The sequence below is a fragment of the Rhipicephalus microplus genome, chromosome 2 (genome assembly GCF_043290135.1).
Source record: "Rhipicephalus microplus isolate Deutch F79 chromosome 2, USDA_Rmic, whole genome shotgun sequence".
NCBI lineage: Eukaryota > Metazoa > Arthropoda > Arachnida > Ixodida > Ixodidae > Rhipicephalus > Rhipicephalus microplus.
In genome coordinates this window covers 35,483,068-35,498,823 of record NC_134701.1, presented here as the reverse complement: position 1 = coordinate 35,498,823, position 15,756 = coordinate 35,483,068, and the positions used below count along the sequence as shown (strand labels likewise).

Here is a 15,756-nt window from a genome sequence, read left to right as displayed (position 1 = left end):
GAGGGGAGCTCCGACGATCGGGATGCGGTGTGCCCAATTCGCAAATAAATGTGATTCCGCAGTTTTGGGTTGTTTTCCTTTTTTTCTTTTTCAATAACCTGAACTTGCGGGGTCAACTTATATTCCCACTTGACCTATAGTCCGGTTTATTACACATTCGTTGTATCAATATCACTTTAAGACCGCTGTGTTTATATATTTGTGAACTTATATAATGCCATGGGTTGATGTGTTGGCTATACTCGTCGCCAGCGTCATTGTCTGCCCTGGGATCGTGGACAAGGCAGAGTTGGGGCACCCGCGCTTAGGAAGGACAACTCAACAGCATGAGAGTGACCACAGCTACTCCCTGAGAGCTGCACTCACTGGCGTTTATTATTGTCTCGTAACCAATGTTGCTCACCAAGCCTAGTGGCCCATTGAAGCTACTCTAGAGGGGCACCATGTGCTCATAACATCTCAAACATCATTTTAAATTTGTCAATGACGCTTGAACTTCGAACGGGATGCTGCATACAGCCAGAAAAAGATTTTTCGGACGCCGAAAATTCAAACTGCACCGTCAAGGTTCCCCGTTGCAGTAATGCATTTTTGTGACCACTTTTTTGCATGAATTTATGTCCCAAAGTTTGATTTCCCAGATTAAATGACTGGTTTTGAGCTATGCCGCTCAATTTTGAATGCCGCCATGTTGGATTTTTATTGACTTCGTTGAGTTTGGCTTGCAGTGGCCCTAGCAAAAATGCTAATAGAGAAATCTATTGGTCCGATAGAGAAATCTTACTGGGTCTATAAGAGCTGTATTGGTAATTTATAGGTCTTATTTGAATTCTATTGGCACCAATAAAAACCAATTGACCTATCTATTTGTCTCCAATAAGACTATAAATTGTACCTACTTGTCACCTATAGAACCAATAGACACGTATTGGCACCATTAGGGTTTAATAAGAGACACCTATTTGTCTCCTATAGGACCAATAAATATGTATCAGTACCTATAGGCGACAGCTATTTGCACGTATTGGTACCAATAGCCTGTAATAGGTGGGACGTATTTGTCGCCTGTAGAACCAGTAAATAGCAGCTATTTGTCATTTATAAGACCAGCAGGTGTGAATATCCCCCAGAATCAAGTAACTGTAGGGTTACATGCACAGTATTAAATGGTTATCCATACCTATTTCACTTAGTAGCGAATCCAGTAGGAAGGAAGTTTTAGATTTGCTCAATATGTGAGCAAAGTGAAGGCTGTTATTTTCATATGTGAGTGTTCTAAAATATTGCACCCTAGTTTTTTTCATAAATGTCCCCAAAATAATTTTACACATGTGAATTTGAGTAATTTCATTCTGTGCTCAACACTATCATTATTTCATTTGTGGGATGAGACCGCAAAAATTAAGTTTCAAATTATCATAAGAGTTGAAAAAAGGGCGTCGCTGCAACTAATATGTTTCAGCAGGGAAACTCAATCTTACTTTCAAAGAGCGTGCAAACGGGGGGACAGGAGGAAATAGGCTAACAATAAAATAAGTGAAGTCGAAGTGTACGGTATAAATTGTCACAGCCTGCTTGAATGTATCATCTTTTTCAGCCGGTGGGTGAATACATTTCTTTCAATAATAAAAAAACGCGAACAGTACGTCTTGTCGCTCTGCTGCTCGCATTACTTCTCAAGCACTTGTAGCCTTGGTGGTATTAAAAAGACGAGCCATTTATGATGCATAATAACCAAACTTGGTGACCAAGCTAAGAGCGCGCTGAGAGACAAATGCGAACAGCGTGGTTCGTGTTTTTTTTCGTCGCACCTGTACGTAGTAATGTATACGCGAGCTCGCTCGAGCGCTTGCAAGATGTTGCGTTCGCTGCCGCAGCTTCATGTACTGCGGGAGTGCCTTATTACGTACCAGTAGCACAAATTAAAGTGAGAAAAGTTTCAACATTCAAAGTAGGCAGCAGTAAGATACAGATAGGGTACAGTCTTGAAAAACTAATTAAAAAAAAAAAAAGCTATGATGTCGCGTGGTGGCACTGTATGTCTTACATTTTATTTTTAGTTTTGTCGTTGACATTTCGGTTTTCTACACTTTTTTAAAATGTTTTCATGTGTTTGCAGCTGAGTATATTTGAGAAAAGCAAAAATATTGCAATGAAACAGCAAAAAAAAATCTTGTTTTTGCATGGCCACGGCAGGCCTTGGCACGAGTGCTGAAGTTAACGAGCATGCATGCGGGCCGACTACAGCCAGCCGCAGTCGCAGCTGGTGATGGTCAAGTATGTGGTGCGGCCACGAGATCGTGGGTTCGGCGTAGTCCTGTTCTAGTGTTTAGGAGTTTCTTAACGCAAAAACGTACGTGGGAATTGCGATGACGATGCTAGATTAGTCATGAGCTTCAAAAGATTTATGGATTACAGTGCTAAAAGCGTCTCGAACTTCAAAAGCAAGTGGTACGGTGTGCGCCAACAGGATGCCCACCAAAGCGGTTTCTTCCGAGCGAATACCCTGCCACTGTTACGTAAGTGAACTGTTTTTACTAGCCAGTAAAAGTTACTACTACTACGTGAGGTTTTATGCGCCAGAACCACAATATTGCCACAAGGCAGTAGTGGGATTGGGGCATAAAGCGGCAGAGGGTCTGCTTGGAAAGAAAGACTACGAAGTGGATAGAGACTGGTCCCAGACTGCCGGTGTGTCAGCCATTGCCATCGCATGTAAACATCGTAAATATCCGCAAATATACGTTTCCTTGTAAGATTGTTGGTGGAGGTGCTGATTAGATTTACCTGGCTCTCCCGGCAAACCCACACGAAACTTCGGAGTGGTTGCCACCTTCATTTTCCTACAATGGCTCGACAGGCCTACCCACAAGAGCAACAGCAGCCGCAGCAGCAGCAGCAGCTGCCTCCTCTGATTCTCCTGCATCCACGAGACCCCGGAACCTTCTCGAGCGCAGGCAAAGACAAGGTGAATGTCAAAGATTGGGTCGCATTGTATAAGAGCGTGAGCGAATACTGTAGGAGGGACCCCACGTTGATGCTGGCCAACGTATTTTGCTTGCGGGATACGGGACTCACCTGGTATGAGACGCATGAGTTGGAGTTGACTAGCTGGGATATTTGCAAAATGAAGCTTGTCGAGTAGTTCAGCAGGCCATTTGGGCGACAGCAGGCCGCGAGGAAAGACCTGGAAGGTCGCGTGCAGACACAGACGCCATCGTATGTATCTTATATACAGGACGTATTGGGCCCCTGTCGAAAGGTGGACGAGAACATGAGCCAAACTGACAAAATCGCCGACATAATAAAAGGAATAGCCGACGACGCTTTTAACCTGTTGATCGTTGAAAATTGTGCCACTGTCACGGCAGTGGTGAAGGAATGTCAGCGTTTCGAACACGCCAAGAATCGTCGCATAACCCACCAGTTTGCACGTCTGCCTAATACTGTAGCCACTTCGACCTGCGAAGACTGCCCCAGGTTCACGCAAGCTACATCATCCGGAAATGTCACCCGGATCGTTCACTGCGAACTCGAAGCAATGGCTCCTGCAGCCATCGCTTCCAAAGGCCCTCACGATAACGCATCCACAGTCTCCCTCATCCAAGCCGTCGTTCGCCAAGAAATAGCAAATCTCGGCATCGCACCTGTTTGCGCTGTTCGCACTACCGAGAGTTCGGCTTCGGTTAACCAGATCCCGGTGTACCCTTCACGCTACCCTTCCCGTTACCGGAACCCTGCTGAATGGCGCAGATCGGTCAAATGATCGACCGATCTGCTTTCACTGCTCTCGCGCCGGACACATTGCGCGCTACTGTCGCAATCGTTGAATGTCCAATTCAATCGGGAACACTGGGACAAGCGCTGCTTTGAAGACAACTCTCGTCGGTTTTCTACTCTGTACGATCCCCAGCCTACTGCAACTAACGTTCAGGGTCGAAGGTTCAGCCAGTCACCATCACCCCAAGGTCGCCGATGATTCCTCGATCCAGGTACCCGCACGACCTTGGCCCTCAACCTCGTGAAACTAGACCCTGCAGCTCCCGGAAGTGACGCTGCACTAATGACCCAGCCTGTAAATCCTCTGTTGACGATTCCTGCACGCAATATTTTGGACCTTTTGATGGATGACGTAACCGTTACAGTCCTCATAAAGACTGGCGCACAAATTTCAGTCATGAGGGCTGCTCTCTGTTTGAAACTGCGAAAAGCGATCACGCCTCCTTTTAAGTGTGCAGTAATGCTTGCCGATGGGAGCATATCTACCGTTCTCGGCATGTGCACCTCTCGCACGTGTATTGCTGGCCGTCAGACGGTCGTATTGTTCACTGTGCTTGAGCAGTGCCCACATGACGTGATTCTCAGTCTCGACTTTCTCTCTGCACACTCCACTCTTAATGACTGCTCGACGGGCCTTCTTCAGTTGGAACTGACTTTTGACGCAGCTGTTGCCCGTGATGCTCAGTCGCCTTGTGCCACCAAGTTCCTGCATATTCCGCCTCAAGCCGCGACTTACGCGCAGCTCGTGTGTGATCCGCCTGTGTGCGATGATGAATATGTTGTTTCGCCCATTATCGACGTTGTGCTAAAGCATTCCATTGCTGCCCTGCACACCGTCGTGAGAGTACACCACAACCAGACATATTTGTCTCTTTTGAACTTTGGTTTCTCCGCGCACGTGCTGCCTGCTCGTATTAAACTAGGCGTGGTGTCATCATTGAAAGAGTGTGATATCTCTGAACTGTCAGCTGAGCAACCTACTCCTCACGTCAACTTGCTCACTGCGCCTAACCTTTCAAGCATTGATAAGGCCCCCTAGCTTTTCGCGATTCTGCGAAAAATCACAGAACTTACGTTTGTTCGCGGAAACATGAAAAACAGGCCGATTCCGTGAAAAAATTACGGAATTACGTTTTTTTTTTCTTTGCGGGAGTGCGAAAAATCGTTTGTTTGCAATGCCAGTTAACAGGCTTTCGAGCGCACAATAAAGAATCGACATCGCTGTAGTGTGTGAAATAACTTGTTTTTTGGTATGAGGCACTTCTTTGAGAACAGATATGACTAGTCTAGCACGAAACAGGGCTGTGTGACGAACTTGCGACCATGCTCGCAACCATCCTCCTTGCTCGCAACGCGCTGCCGCGAAGGCGGTTTCGGTTTCGTACTCGATGGAAACGCGGAGGCAATCTCTTCGTATTTTTTTTTCCACAAAAGAAAAAAAGTTCGCGTTAGATGTCGGCGAATCAATGCGATCGTATACTTTATTAGTTATTAGAAAAACTATTCATGTTGCTTTATCGTCTTTTAGTAGTAGGAAAAATTTAAGCCGCCACTGATAACAAGGCTTAACGGTAGCCGTAAGTAGCAGTGGTCAGCTATCGATCCAACGTACTTGCTTTTGAGACTGCATGTGTGCCGTGTTCTTGTTTGCTTTGGTCGTTCTAGCCACCCTAGCTTTGGTTGAAGATCGATGCGTGAATAGACATGGCTCCTTCAGGGTCACATTTAAGTAAAAAGACTGCCAGGAAACGCGCTCGAAAATACAAGCACGCTAAGTTTTACGAAGATAGAGGTGTGCTTTTTTGCCGGGCTAGCGCAAGAGCAGTTGACCATCACCGCAAATCAACTATTGACGAGCACATCGAAAGCAATCGTCATCGCAAGAATGTCAGAACAAGAGACTCCTCTAAGCGAAAAAGCGGCAAAGAACCATCGGAAGATGGAGCCGGAGGTTCAGGAGCGCCAAGGAAGCAAAAGAGACTGCAAACACTGGAATCCGCAATCACGGCTAGTGAAGTGAGGAACGATGTTGTGCTCAAGTTCTTGGATGCATTGATATCTGCAAATATTCCCCTTGAGAAGGTGGACAATCCGAAACTGAGAACGTTTCTGCAGACACACGTTCGGAATGGCGGATCGGTGCCTGAATCTGACGCACTCCGCCGACTACCACCAGAATTGTTCGAGAAGTACGAGGCAAATTTGATAGCTGTGTTTCAAGGCACCACAGTTTCTGTAATTAGAGATGAAATCACCGACGACCGATCAAAATCGGTTGTGAACACGTAGTTCGTTCAGTCGGCTAGAAAGACGAATGCTGCACTACAACCTGTACTCGTGGAAGTGAAATTCGTGGATGAAGTGAACTCATCTGTCACTGGACGCACCATGACAAAAACACTTACGAGGTATGGAGTTGAATTTGAGGATGTATCGGGCTTTGTTAGCGATAACGCCACTTACATGGTGAAGTCCTTTAGGGAGTGCATAAAGCCACTTTGTGAAGGTGCTGTTCACATTATGTGTGTAGCCCATACAGTGAACATTGTTGGCAGCACACTGCAGGCATCTTTTGCCTTAGTGAACAAGTTTGTCGCTTGTATTAGGAAGGCCTTCCGCCTGTCAAGTAGAAAGAGAGCTTTCTACAAATCGCGTTAGGAAGAGTGCGAAGTTCAGTGTGCCAAAGCACCGCCAGCACCTGTCCAAGGCAGGCAGAATTCATGAATTGAGGCTGTGGAACAACATTCTGCCTACTTTGAGCACTATCCTTCATTGCTTCAGCAGGTCCACCAGAAGTAGCGTGTGTTGATTCTCTTCTGAAACTGCTTAGTGAAGACTCGACTGAGCTCAGGTACAGCATGCGGTGCATTGCGGTATTTGGGAAAAAAGTTTCCAGGTTGCTGAAAGCAGCAGAAGGCTAGCGCGTAGCCTGCCACAAAGCGTACAATGCATTGTTTACGCTTTGGAGGTACCTTGAAGCAGCTTCAAAGCAGATTTTGCAACACAGCTGAAGAAAGAAAATTTTGCACATAATGAGGCCAATCAAATTGAAAGCAAGATGAAGGCTGCAATGACCAAAGTGGCTAACAAAGCACAGGTATACTTGGAGAAGTCAAATACGTGGCAATTCTTCAAAGATGTTAGGTGCTTGGATCCTCTGCAAGTTTGGTGTCTTTCACAGAAGAGGACAGAGTTGACAGGCGTGCCTCAGCTTGCAGAAGAATCACTTGCTCTAGCTGCCGAATGGCAGATTCACCTGAAGACTGCACAAGAACTGAAGACCAGTGACAGGGACCTGGCTCCATTTGTGTCCAAGCAACAAAATCCAGGAGCAGACTTCGATATCCTGGCTTTCTGGGCAGGGATGGAGCAGCTTACTCCAACCCTTTCATCAATCGCCTTGAAATACTTGGCGATACCAATCAACTCTGTTGATGCAGAGAGATCACTTAGTCGCTATGGTGACATTGTCTCCCACAGGAGTCACTCTCTAGGTAAAGAGAGCACCAAGCACCATCTGATGCTGTGCCACAACAGCTTTCTCCAATTTTAATTATTGCAGGCATGTTGCGAGCCTGAAAGTGTGATAAATAAGTTGTTACATGTGTCTTCTTGCATTTGTTCATTATTGCCACAAAATTTTGCATGTTTAGAGTTGCCGCAGAATTTCGCAGATTTCTCTATCTGCAAATTTTCCACCGCATAAAGTTAGGGGCCCTAAGCATTGACATTGCCGAAATGATTGATAGCACCTGATCTTTCGCCCTCCGAAGCACAAGACCTCCACCGTTCCTTGACATCCTATGTGGACATATTCGATCTAGACAACCGCCCTTTAGGCCAGACATCAGTTGTGACCCATCACATCAACACCGGCGATGCCAACCCAATACCTCCCCGCCCTTACCGTGTCTCCGCTGCCGAATGCTCTGTCATCCAGAAAGGGGTCGAGAAAATGCTCGCCAAAGGCGTCGTCGAACAGTCATCTAGTCTGTGGGCATCCCCGATCGTGCTTGTCAAGAAAAAGGACAACACATGGCGGTTTTGCCTCGATTATGGACATCTCAACAAGGTCACTAAAAAAGGACGTTTACCCCTCACCAAGAATAGATGATGCCCTTGACTGCCTTCATGGTGAAAAGTTTTTCTCGTCCATTGACCTTCGATCTGGTTATTGGTAGTTCGCTGTTGACCCACGAGACCGTGAAGAAACGGCATTTGTAACCCCCGATGGGTTATATCAACTTAAAGTAATGCCGTTTGGGTTTTGCAATGTGCCGGCCACCTTTGAGCGCATGATGGATTCCCTTCTACGCGGCTTCAAATGGTCTACTTGCTTGTGCTACTTAGATGATATAATTGTTTTTTCACCGCCCAAGTATTCCGCAATGCTGATCTCCAGCTGAACTCCTCCAAATGCCGTTTCAGCCGTCGTGAAATAACTGTTCTTGGTCACCTCGTTAACACATCTGGGGTAACAGCCCGACCCGGACAAAATTCGCGCACTGACTCAATTTCCTGTACCTTCTTCTGCTAAGGATGTCCGGAGCTTCCTTGGTTTGTGCTCCTATTTCCGCCGCTTCATTCGGAATTTCGCCAATATTGCGCGGCCTCTCCCCGAGCTTCTTAAAGAAGACATCCTATTTACTTGAAATTTGTCTCAACGTGCTTCATTTTCGGCACTTATTGCAGCCCTCACGACTACGCCAATAATAGCCCACTTCGATCAGACCGCACGGACAGAAGTTCGTACTGACGCGAGTGGCCACGGAATTGGTGCTGTTTTAGCTCAGCGTCGGCATGGAGGTGACTACGCCATCGCCTACGCCAGCCGACTTTTGTCCCCTGCCGAGAACTATTCCATCACTGAAAGAGAATGTCTTGCTCTTGTTTGGGCTGTCACTAAATTTTGGCCGTACCTGTTCAGCCGCAGTTTAAATGTTGTAACCGATCATCATGCGCTCTGCTGGCTTTTGTCGCTCAAGGATCCCACAGGACATCTCGGTCGCTGGTCTCTCCACCTCCAAGAATACACCTTCTCGGTCGTGTATAAATCTGGTCACCTCCATCAAGACGCTGACTGCCTGTCACGGTATCCAGTGGATCCGCCAGACGCCACAGAGAGAGCTACTGAGGCTTGCGTCTTATCAATATCATTGATTGATATGATTGATATGTGGGGTTTAACGTCCCAAAACCAGTATATGATTATGAGAGACGCCGTAGTGGAGGGCTCCGCAAATTTCGACCACCTGGGGTTCTTTAACGTGCACCCAAATCTGAGCACACGGGCCTACAACATTTCCGCCTCCATCGGAAATGCAGCCGGGATTTGAACCCGCGACCTGCGGGTCAGCAGCCGAGTACCTTAGCCACTAGACCACCACGGCAGGGCGTCTTATCAATATCAGACTTTCTTGAGATTGCTTCTGAGCAACGCCGCGACCTGGATTTACTTCCCATCATAGAAGGCCTGAGTTCCGCTACTCCACCCACTTCGCTGAACTTCTATTTCCTTCATGAAGGGGTTCTCTACCGCCACAACATGCGCCCTAATGGTCCTGACTGCCTTCTCGTCGTGCCTTCACATTTGCGTGTAGATGTTCTCTGACAGCTTCACGATGAACCTGCCGCTGGTCACCTGGGAGTCACCCGCACGCACTTATGATCGCGTCTGGCGCCGTTTTTTCTGGCCACGTCTATATTGCTTTGTGCAAAAGTATGTCGCCAGCTGCGACCTTTGTCAACGTCGAAAATGACCAACATCGCTTCCAGCTGGCCTCCTTCACCCTATTGAGATCCCTGCTGAACCATTTTACCGCGTAGGGCTTGACCTTCTCGGGCCATTTCCCACTTCTGCATCCGGGAACAAATAGGTTGCCGTGGTGACCGACTAAGCGACATGTTACGCGATCATACGCGCTCTCCCAACCAACTGCGCTACCGATTTCGCCGACTTTCTACTGCACATCATTTTGTGTCACGGTGCTCTTCGACCGCTTGTTACAGACCAAGTTCGATACTTTTTATCTCGCGTCATCCAGGATATTGTGCGTTCCTCTTTCACGAACCACAAGTTTACAAAGCATACCATCCACAAACTAATGGACTTACAAAGCGCCTGAATCGCACTATCACCGACATGTTGCCGATGTATGTTCCTCCAGACCACCGCAACTGGGACGCAACGTTACCTTACGTCACCTTTGCTTACAACTCCTCCAGATATGACACCGCAGGCTATTCCCGTTCTACTTTCTTTATGGACGTGAACCCTCTCTGCCTTTCGATACACTCCTTCCCGCTGGTTCAAGCTCCCCTGTCACATATGTCTGTGATGCCATAGAACGAGCTGACACAGCAGGAAAGATTGGCCGAGAACGACTCACACTTTTTCAAGCCTCTCAGAAAGATCAGTACCATCGTCACCACCGGAAGTTTCGTATGCACCCGGTTCACTAGTACTCTTGTGGATCCCCTGTCGTGACACTAGCCTCTCAGCAAAGCTCGTATTTCGCTATGACGGACCATACAAAGTCCTACGCAACGTCACTAACCTCACCTACGAGATACAGCGAATCATCAATGAAGCGCACTCAACGCCACCACCATCTACTGTTTGCACGTCGTAAGACTGAAGCCTTATATGTCGCCCAACACTCCGTTTTCGTGACAAGCGCCGGGGCGGCGCTCTAACGCCGTGGGGTAGTGCCACAAGGCAGTAGTGGGATTGGGGAATAAAGCGGTAGAGGGTCTCTGCTTGGAAGAAAAGACTACGAAGTGGATAGAGACTGGTCCCAGCCCGCCAGTGTGTCAGCCATTGCCATCCCATCTAAACATCGTAAATATCCACAAATATATGTTTCCTTGTAAGAATGTGATTATGGGAAACGCCGTAGTGGAGGGCCCCCGTGTTCTTTAATGTGCTCTGATGAAAATGTTTGGCAACATCGTTTTTTTTTTTTGCGATATTTTTCCCCTCTACAGTACAACACTTTTGAACAGAGTGTGGGCTGTTGGCATGTACAGATGCTGGCATAGATGCACGTTATTGACTTGCGCATTGAAACCCTAAAATGTGTAATCGTCTTCATTCAATCATAATATAGTACACTTTAGGGAAAGGCAATGAGTTTATTGCAAACAAAAAATTTTGTGCTGCTTTCCAACCAATAATCCTGAACACCGTTCTGTAGCATACATGGCTGCATAGAGAGGCTTCAATTTAGTGCATTTTTTTGTGTGGCTCATTCGTCGAGTGCCGTTTCGCCTTTCCCACGGGTGGCCAAGGTTTTGTTTCTGGGACACAAAGATAATTGAATCTGCTGTACAGATGTTACAAAATATCTGTCCTTACCGTGTGAAAGCTGTCACCTACTGCCAGCCCATCGGAATTTCTCTTATGCTGATTCTAAAGTATGATGTATCTGCACATTTTTAAAAAAATTCTAATGCTCCTTTTCTAAAAAATTTCCCTCCTACTTCTGGGTATTTCATATTTGCTTTTCTTTTCAGGCATTATTTAAAAAAGTGGTGCAGATGCATACATTCGACAAGGAAGGACAGCACGCTTGGAAAGCTTGTTGCGGGGAAGATTGCCGATTTGATTAAATGATCTTGTAGTATTTATAAATATAACACATGTCTCACTTTAAATAGAATTTTTTTTCATTTTATAGAGGCGCTGCTATGTTGCAGCCTTCAAATGCCCAATAATTTATTTCAAAAAGCTTGAGTTCTCAGCTGAGAAATGGGCCAATAGAGTTCCGATTCGCAAGTACAGTACTAATAGACTAATAGAATGCCAATAGACATATACAAGACTAATAAGCCAATAGACCAATACGCAATAGGCTTATAGAGCACCAATAGACACTATTAGACCAATAGAGGTCCAATAGATTGCAATGCCACCTATAGACCCATAGGATACCAATAGACCAATATGTTCAATAATCCGATAGGCTATTGGTTTTTCTATAGGCGACTTTTGCTAGGGTAGTTGTGTGGCCTCAAAGATTAGAAGCGCGCATTATCTTCCAGTTTCAGAGGCTACATCTGATCTTTCTTGGCTTGCAAAACGGAAAAACTTTTCTTTTTCAGCCAGCCTTATCATCATCATTAATATGCCGGTAGGTTTTTATTTTTGACGCCTTTGTTTTTGTGATCATCATTGCACACATAGTCATGTTAGTGGTGTGCCAAATGTGTTTGAACCGTCGTGCACAACTGATGCGCACACATGCTTGTTGCTGTTCACGTTGCTCAGTAGCACTCTGTGGTCACGGTGCTTGGCTATTGACCTTCATTCGCGGCCGCGATGGTAGCGTATTGATGGTCGCGAAATCTTTGAAGCTCACGCACTGTACCGTGTCAGTGCAGGTAAAAGAAGCCCAGACTGTGTAGTTAAATCCCATAAAACAGGCAAGATGTTTCATGCATCTTTTTGAGACCGGCATGAAGTTTTGTTTGCTTGGTTCTACAGTGCCACAAACTTAGCCACCTGCACCGATCGGCGACAGCGATCGCCAAAGCACTTGCCAACTATGTTACCGTGCCCAAATACAACTGAATTTGCTTGTCCCCAAGAACAGCATAAAGCATGGCATTATTCTGATTTTTTAAAAAGTTTTTCTAATCCAAATAAACTTCATTTTCACGGCTTGGCCACTTTTTCGAATGTTTCGGATTATTTAGCGCTCCCCGCCAGGTCCGGACAATCGGTCGGCAACTGTGTATGCATACGTCTAATCTCGCTATAACAAAGTCTGCTATAATAAAGCCCGCTAGAACGAAACTTTCAATAAATAAAAAATAAAGTTTGATTCCCCGTAAGCCGCTTTTAGAAAAGGTCAAAAATGCCTCTTCACAATGAATACTTTTCCTGGATATTTGTGCATTGAACGAAGTTTTCCCAAGTACCACCCCATAAGGACAATGAACTTGCCTAGGATCACCGCGAAATTCCGCTACAAACTCAACCATTCCTCGGCAGCTCGTGAGGGCATGACCGCATCGCAAAAACCATGTCTCTTCATCAGAGACACACTATGTGCCATCACATACACATTCCGCTAAATTTATCGCCATTGGGATGCACGGCAACAGCTCACCTATCCACCGTGATGCTACCAGTTGGTTTGATGCACGTGCAGGCTGCAGCATAATCGCCATATTCAAGAACTCCCGCCATATGTTTTTACGTCGCGCTCAAAGCAAAACTACCGCTCATCATCACTAGTCCAGCTATGGTGAATGAAAACCACGGTGCCATGAAGGTGCACACACGAGCAACGCACACCTAGTCCTAGCGTAAGAGCATTCTGCCACAGCCGCTGCGAAATGCGATTGCGTCGTGTCGAACGCGATCCCGAAAGTACGCGCACAGTCAACGCGCACTTACTCAACTCAATATTTGATGCCATAACGACACGAACAACGATAGAAATGACGCAGTTCTTTAGTCATGTGCATGGCCGGCACAGCGCACACAGATTAAGAACGGACTACTGTTTGCCACAACCTGCAGGAAACCGTGGTCGCTATCGTAGCATTCATCGATAGCGTATACTATCCGAAAAGTGTGCAGCTAACACTGCCGTAGATTTAAGGTAATAAAGCAATAAAATGACAAGAAGGGTTACGGCTTTGTAGTCATTCACTTATGGCCACAGCAGTGCAGAGCTTCGGCACTTTCAGTAGCAGTTTTAGGGACGAAGCTCTTTATGGCGTGGCTTGTGCGTCCACCGTTGTGCATAACCTGTGGCACATACCCACATACCAGTGGCACATACCCGCATACCAGTGGCACATACTTGCCCTCGGGCACATATCGCATGTCCATACATTATAAAAAACGCAGCACGGTGCTCATGCTCTCGGTGTTATCATGCTCTCGGTGTTAACAAAGCCCTGACAGCAAAAATGTGGTACATAGTCTCGTTTAGTTTTTGGACAGTCCGCTGAATGGCGGTACTTGCATATGATGAATATATAATAAAAAGAAGAAAGATGGCGGTATTTGAGATGTTCAGTAGACGGACAGACAGACGCACTGGCGGACAGACACTGGTGAATGGACGTACGAACAGATGCACGAACAGATGCACGCACAGACACATGGACAAATGCACGAACAGGCCCCCGTACGGATGGACTGAAGCACGTATGAATGAACTGATGCACGGATGCACGAACGAACGAACAGACACACAGACGAATTGACGGACACTTCGCCCCACTCATCATCATTTATTCCGTGGATATGCTGCAAATTTTTCAGTTCGCCTCTAGCAAAGCTTTGGCATGCTTGTTCACAGCTCTCCGCTCTTGACACGCCTCAAGAGTTGTCTAATATCGTATTTTCCTCTATATAACCCGTCCTGGCGTATAATCAGCAACCTCGTCTGCAAACCGCGGGAGGAAGAGAAAACTACCCGGATATTGTGACAAGGCTGCCTTCCTTGGAATGCCGTGAAGCCGTGCCGTATCAAAATATTCATATAACTCGCATTCCAACCACAGATCAAAATTTTTCCGTATATTTTGATCGTGTCATACAAGAGAATACGTTCACTCAGTCTGCGGCCAGATACGTTTAAGTTTGCGAGAGGTCAATGCATGTGCTTGCTGGGACCATTGCATGAGTTCATCATCCGATCTTGCTTAATATCGTGGTCTATAAATGAAATTTCTCTACAACAAAATGTCGCGACAAAGAATTTTTTCACCCATACCGTCAATGTTGTTGTAGCAGGATTCGACTCATGCACCATTATAATTTAGACACCGAAAAAACCCAAACGTTGAAGTCAGATCAAAAATGGGCTGACGAGTGATTATGAGTGCACCAAAGCTTAAGAACAGTCAAAAAAAAGAAATCCTCACCATACTTGCAGATGTACACACTGTAGAGGAGGGGGGGGGGGACTGATACCCCCTGTGAAGTTGTTTGCACTGTGTTGCCCACGTGTCTCGCCCAAAAGCCCCATTTCGGGTTACAACCACCGGGCGGTAGGAGGCATTGTGTTCGCGTTGAGTACCACTATCATCATCATGGTTGTTACAATGGTAGCGCCAGTAGTTATCCTTGGTGGAAGGCAAGTCTTGGTGGCGGGCAAGAGTTGAGCGAGTCTCTTCTGCGCGTGGCGGTTGCCGCGAACGGTTGTCCGTAGTGTCGGTCCCCGGTGTGTGGCACTGCGGGCTGCACGTTGGACACCCTTGTGGTAAGTCAAGCGTTGGTGACGCCACCTTGGGTATGTTATTGTGCTTGTCATGTTATTGTATGTTTGTCATGGAGCGTATGGTAATGTTGCATACCGATGTCCTGGCGTGTTGTTAACGATTGATGCATCGATTCGGCGGACGATATTGTCATATAAATTAGTTAAATAAATGTATGTGCTATTTGGTTTGTACCTACTGTGTCCGTTCACTTCAAGAGCGTGGCGTGGCGCTCGCTCGCCAAATCGATACCCCGCACTGGCGCCCAACGTAGAGCTCTTGGAGCATGGGACAGCAGTTTTGCGGTTCGGTGCATGCCTTTGTTAGAGCCGAGGTAGAGTAGATCTAGGGAGACTTCTTTGCTAGCGTCAACGCTGTTCTTTGTTGAGAAGCGAGATCGGTATTTGTGACATGTTTGAACTTAACGCAGGTTGAGTTTTATTTTTTTTTCTGCTCGCAAGTTTTTTTTTCGTTGCTGTTGTGAAGAAGGCTTAAAGCACACGGTTTGTAGGCCAGGCCTAAAGTGAGTGAGTTAGGAAGCCTCGTGGGTGGTCCGATTTTCTGTAAATAGCTTCTTCTATCTCTTTGGGCTCAGAGAGCCGGGCGTCGTTGCTGTCTGGCATTGCGGCTCGATGTCTTGGCGGCGCTACACCGTCCAAGACGGTGCATGCTGATCGCTCGGTAAGCTGCTGTGTGCGGCAAGCGATAGGGCCACTTAACAGAGTATATGTCTCCTCGTGGCTGCCTCTTCTG

The 15,756-nt window shown here is 46.6% G+C and overlaps 1 protein-coding gene and 1 pseudogene across 2 annotated transcripts in view; one reads left to right on the top strand and one right to left on the bottom strand.

Moving 5' to 3' along the window:
* Positions 1–15,756, bottom strand: part of arr (low-density lipoprotein receptor-related protein 6) — a 345,664-nt gene that overhangs the window by 54,084 nt on the left and 275,824 nt on the right. The gene's annotated exons all lie outside the window — the stretch shown is intronic.
* LOC119169146 (uncharacterized) lies at positions 5,334–7,333 on the top strand (annotated as a pseudogene).